General features: G+C 39.5%; 1 protein-coding gene across 2 annotated transcripts in view; it reads right to left on the bottom strand.

Annotated features, from left to right (window-relative positions):
- The window catches only part of sv2a (synaptic vesicle glycoprotein 2A), a 62,527-nt gene that overhangs the window by 53,683 nt on the left and 2,844 nt on the right, over nt 1–6,000 (bottom strand). The window contains exon 2 of one of the 2 annotated variants that reach the window (XM_044207090.1): nt 4,655–4,885. The gene's annotated coding sequence lies outside the window, so the exon portion shown is untranslated. Of the gene's footprint in view, nt 1–2,442; nt 2,601–4,654; nt 4,886–6,000 lie in introns of those variants that run through there. The other variant, XM_044207089.1, reaches the window with a different exon arrangement.

Genomic DNA, 6,000 nt, shown 5'->3' with positions numbered 1-6,000 from the left:
TAAATGTTGAAACAGCTGTGCTAATTGCTGATCTTGACAGATGGAGTAGTTGAGGAGAATAGCTGTGCTCTACTGCACCGCAATCAGTTTTTTATTATTTTTTTTAGATGTTATGCTAATGTATCCGGCACCATTGCTCCCAGCTGCAGGGAGAGGCAAGTTGTAACTTGTGACAGGGCTAATCTCTGATAGACTGGAGCACGGCCCAATCAGCAGGGGTAGCAGGCAGAAAATGAGAACACCAAACAGAGCAGCTCCCTTAGCTCCTCTTGGTTTCAAGTGGAGCTCCTGTGTATTAAGATGTGTGAAAAGTCCTTTCAATGGGAAATGTCAGCCTCACACTAACTGCTGAGTGATGTTGAGTGACAGCTCAGGGCATAGAAAGATTTTAATAGAATAATTCAAACATCTAAAGGGATTAAGGCTGCAACTAACAATTTTTTTTATTGATTAATCTGACGATTATTTTCTCAATTAATTCATAATAATTCTTTCTATAAAATGTCAGAAAATAGTGAAAAATTGTCATTATGATTTCCCAGAGTCCGAAGTGATGTATTTAGATAGCTTGTTTTATTCAATCATCAGTCCAAAAACCAAAGATATTCAGTTTACTATCATATATGAGGAAAAAAAGCATCAAATCCTGACATTTGAGAAGCTGAAACCAGCAAATATCTGGCATTTTGGTTTGAAAATGACTTACACTATTAATAATTATCAAAATAGTTAATAGTTAGTTATAGCTGGTTAATTTTCTGTCAATGGATCAATCGACTAATTGGATTCACATCAAAACTTCTAGACAATGATATGCACTGTTGAGGAGTTCAAATCCCCCAGCTGGCTTGGGCCTTTCTAGCTCATGTAGGTATGTTCTCCTCCTCCCAAACCTGCATGTCCAAAGGCTCCAGCACAGCACAATACTGCACAGGTGTAGAAAGTGGATTGATGGATGGATTGCACATAAACATAACCAACAGTGAATTACCACTAAACAAAACAGAAATGTAATGTCCTAAAGAATGGATGGGTGATATTTGAGTGTAAAACGCATAAGAATTCTCAACCACTAGTTTAAAGCAAAAAGAAAAACAAAACTGTCAACTGGACACATTTGATTGCTGTGGACTATTTTAAAGAGGAGCTGTTACACTGTATGTCAAGATAAAGATGTTACTGATGCAGCCTGATACAAGCTAATTAAGAGGCTGAAAGTGTGACAGGCTTTGAATCACAAACCATAAATCTTTTTTTTTTTTAAGAAAAAAAGTCAGTAGTCCTGCAGGTTGGCAACAGTAGCTGCTTCCCTCACTGCCACCCTCCATGTGGGTTGGATGCATAAATAGCTCAGAAACTGCATGAGCGCTGCAATCATGGCTGCCACAGGAACAAGACATCAGATATGCCAAGTTGTAAAACGCATCACCTCCAAATGGACTTATGGTGAATTCTGCACCATAAGTCCATGCCATGCATCATTTCCCAACAGCTTATTCCTCTTTCAAACAAGCGTTAGAGGACACTCACAATATCAAACAACGTCTCTCTCTGGGCAAAGTCGTTTTAGCACCACTGACATAAACCACCGCAAAGCAACACCACAGAGGAAAGCAGGGAGAAAAACTGCTCATCACTCTGACTCCATCATATTCTCCCCGCTGGGTTTCCACAAGGTCATTTTGGCGCACGACGCAGGACAGAACACCCAGCTACACTGACACTTTTGAGCTTGCCCTGATTTTGTACAAATTAAATGTAACAACACATAAGCAGGACAACTTTTTTTTTATACAATATGAGAAAAAGTGCGGTTAAGACAGAACTACAAATGTATGACCGTGTACTAACGAGAAAAGGCGGAACAGGCGACGGAGAGGGGCAAGGGCATCGATGCCAAAACCATCGCCAATTAGACAAAACTGGATGGATGACGGGATGCTGGTCATATGTGCTCTTTAATGACATTAAAACATAACACTCGTCACCTCCTACCCTTCCCTCCCTGCCTCCCCCTCAGAGTGAATCCTCTGCGCTTGGATGGATGATCATGATCGCTCTTAACGCACAAGACCTCCCAGCAAGAACAGGAACAAAGAGCGCATTTCACCAAAATCCGCAATCAGAAATCTCAAAACCTTGTCTGAATGCAACATTTCAAACGAATAGCCTACATTTTCTTATCCATAAGTTGACTTATTTCTTGATTTCCCTCCGGGTACGGGTTTGGGGATCATCGCGTTGCGCAGCACAGGCCTATAAACTCGTTTCTTAGTGATAAATAAAAAGTTGCATCATAAACACATGCACATCTTCCTGTTATCCTGCACCTGGATGCACGGTGGAAAATGGCAGTAGCCGAGGAAATTAGGGGAATTAATGCATTAAAAGGACGGATAAGATAAACTTGCACATTTAAAAGAGGATCATTCATTTTCTTACCTTTTGGTGGGAAGGTCAGTGCGTTTTAGGGTGACTGGGATTCGCTTTTACTGGGCAGGGAGTCACCCCGAGTACCTGAAGCAAAAAGGTCCTGTGTGCCCCTGTGATGTGTACACTGACGTAGTAGCAGAGAGCTGCACCCTCCTCCCTCCTCCGCCCCCTTTGCTTACTACTCAACATCCCTCTTGGATGGAGATGGAGACACCGCCCCCTCCTCCTCCTCCTCCTCCACACCCATCCCTCTTAAAACAGACACCATTCCTCTCAGACAGAGGAGGGGGGTTTGCTGATTTGCATGAAACCTGAAACGGTGAGGGCGATTTATTTTTCTCCTGAGTGATTCAATCATCGGTGAGTCTAAATATTACAAGGTCAAACTTTATATAGGATTCACACACCCAGGTGGAAAACGAGCTCTCCCGCGCAGGCTCAGTGTATCTTGGTTAGACTTGTGATTTGCTCCATATGCACCAAATGGTTGGTGCAGTGAACTGTGCAAGACGATCCTCTCCCTGCACGTGCTTGGGCTCGTGCCTATAATTGGCCATGTTAAAAAGAAATAAAAAACACAAGGATGCCCCTGGTGGAAAACAACTGAAGTCCTATCTTATTAATTTTCTAAGTATCTGACATAAATATTACTGTAGTGTTGTAGTAATACACTGAAACCATGAGATAAAAATAGCATGTAAAGTAAATAAACATGTAAGCCTATAGGTCAGCAATAAAGCCTATAAATTAACGGTGAGAATCATTATAGGAGTTTGTGTACTAATTTTCCTGTTTGCATCAGAGTTTGAATTCATAACTGGCACACACTTTACATTATGGAAAATAATTTAAAAATCTAAATGTTTCCTAAAGTATTCCAAGATTTTATTCAAAGCTTGAAATCACATCTACGATGTTGACTGTTTTAAAAACAGGCCCAAACTGTTTGATCTGATACCTTTTGTCCTTGATTCAGTAACGCCTTTTTTGTACAACATAGGTAGAGTAAGGATTCTAGCACAACTTCAGCTACTTGCATGGAGAAGGGAAGCAGTCTTGAGGGATCAAAACTCTAGTAATAATAGTATTTTAAACAACAGGCCTTCTTCACAGCAGACACTTTGACGTGTCGAAGCACAGGTGTTACTAATAATAACAATGCATCCATTCTATTTAAGTATCCCAGTAAGCCATGACAGCGTGGCTGAACCGGCATGAACAATACCAGGACCTTGAAACCAAAGCAGCTAAATAAAATTCAGCCATCATTACTTTCATTATTTACACCTGTGCTTTTCTTAATGTGACATGTAAAAATGAGATGGATGCATTCCTTTCTTACTTCCTTTTGTTCTTATTTCTTCCCCTCTGTTTTCTCCAGTCATTCCTTTTGTATTTCCGTTTTTCCTAATTTCTTTGCTTAGTTTTTATTTTCTGCCTTTCCTTTGTGAAAATGTGTTTCGTTAAACTAAAAAGGTACAAAGTTTTTACCCTGACAGCGATAAAAAAACTCTACACAATGAGTGCTGTTATTTTGGATTCTAGGGTACATTTTACTGCCTTTATTTGTTCGTTTAAACCTGCAAACTGATTTTTTTGGCCACTTGGGGGCAGCAGGAAAAAGCTGTGAACATAATGACATATTATCACCTGATAAAGTCGATTTGGCAAACTTAAATAGCAAACAGTTGCTTATTATACACATTGAGCAGACACAGAGCAACATTGTTAATAAAAAAACATTTAATTAGAGCAGCTTTAAAGGTAAGTATGAAATAAAACAGACAACAATTCACATAAACCATAGGTAGCCATGTTGACTTATGGTCATTTGGTTTTAGACCAATCAAATTCTGGCAGAGAGTTAAGTTGTGTGTCTAATGTTGGATGTTGATACTGTTTTTGCATCAATTCAAAGGAAGCCTAACTGGTATAGAGGAGATATTTTCCCAAAATGCACCTGTCAAGTGTGGTAAAAAAAAAAAAAAAAAAAAAAATGCTATAAATATTAACTGAGAATGTTTTAAAAATTGTGACAGAGCACAAAAACGTAGTTACTGACATACAGAGAAAAAAAGCCATGAAAAAACACAGTGAACGCAAATACATGAGAGATTTGAACTTGAGGAATCTTCATTCATGCCCTCTGGAAATAAATGCTTCTCTCTTTCCTCTAAGGAAATTAACACTGCCATCTCTGATTGGTCTAAAACGACATTACCTCATTCATGGCCCCATGTGTGTGCAACACCTCCACTGGGCTTTCAGTCAGATTTCCACTGACACTCCAGCTGTCATCTGATTGTCATCGGGAGCTGCCAGATCAGATGAGGCCTTTCATCTTGCTTTAGGCTTTCAGCTGCTTTTGTCTGTTTGGGTCATCTATTGATCAGCTGGCCTAAAAGGCTCCTATCTCCAGGCACCAGTGTCTCCATCCTCCATCCGGCTCAGTCTGATTGTGAAGAGTGATGAAACAGTGGGACCGTTAGAGTGACAAAGTGACATATTATTGGTAGTTGAAAGTTTAATTTGCTTTACCATATTCCCTAAGACAGTGTTACACGATTGTAATGTTTTATCAGTGTTTTTCACTAGACTATGGACTCTTTCAAGAGCTGCAGAAAGTATAATGTATACATCTCTCTGATGAACTGGCCAATAGATGTATGTCTATAAGGCACAAAATGCCTACAATATTATAACTTGATCTTGACATCAGCGATAGAGCAGCGCTTCTTTCCATTTTGTTCCAAATTCAAAAGCAAAAGCGATGAATACTAGCATGATAGCATTGTTAATTTTACCTCTGTAGCTACTGCAGAGTCCGCAGCCATGCTAGCAGCTCTGTGAGGCTGTACTTTGGCACAGCGGTGCTTTGAGCTAAATGCTTATGTCCGTTTGCGAACACGCTAACATATTTAGCAGGTGAACATGTTAGCATTGTGAATAAATATATATCAATTTATATAATATTAACTATGTTCACTACCTTAGTTTTGTGTATTAGCATGCTAACATTTGCTAACTAGCACAAAACACAAAGTACCACTCTGATGGGAACGTCATTAGTTTCGCAAGTACTGGGTAAAATTTTGACCTGATGATGGTGCTAGATAAAAGGTCATGGGATCACAATCATTATCATTCATCATCATTCATGTCATTAGGATTCATCCTCTGGGACCATGAATGTCTGTATAAAATATCATGGCCAGAAGAATTGAACTGAGACTTGACTTCCTAAAGACTACAGTATTAACATCTTTGGTAAGAAAATGTTCCAATGCTGTGTCATTTTAATGGTCAGGATTCAAACTTGCAATTGATTAGTAGTTTGCTTATGAAGACTTGTGACTTGTCTCGGACTTGTCATGAGACTTGCTTTGACATGTACTGGGACTAGACTTTGACTTTTCTCGACAGACTTGAGACATGACTTGGACCTGCCCCAAAAGACTAAGCTTTGAATGTGTTACAGAAAGCAAGTAAAATACACTAAATCACTGATTTAGTCTCTCTGTTGAAGTCTGAAACAAGCACCTTCTTTGCTTTTAGTTTGATTGATCG

The sequence above is a fragment of the Siniperca chuatsi genome, linkage group LG9, assembly GCF_020085105.1.
Source record: "Siniperca chuatsi isolate FFG_IHB_CAS linkage group LG9, ASM2008510v1, whole genome shotgun sequence".
Taxonomy (NCBI): Eukaryota; Metazoa; Chordata; class Actinopteri; order Centrarchiformes; family Sinipercidae; genus Siniperca; species Siniperca chuatsi.
Note: the sequence above shows the minus strand (reverse complement) of the source record. Positions and strands in the feature narration are given on the sequence as shown.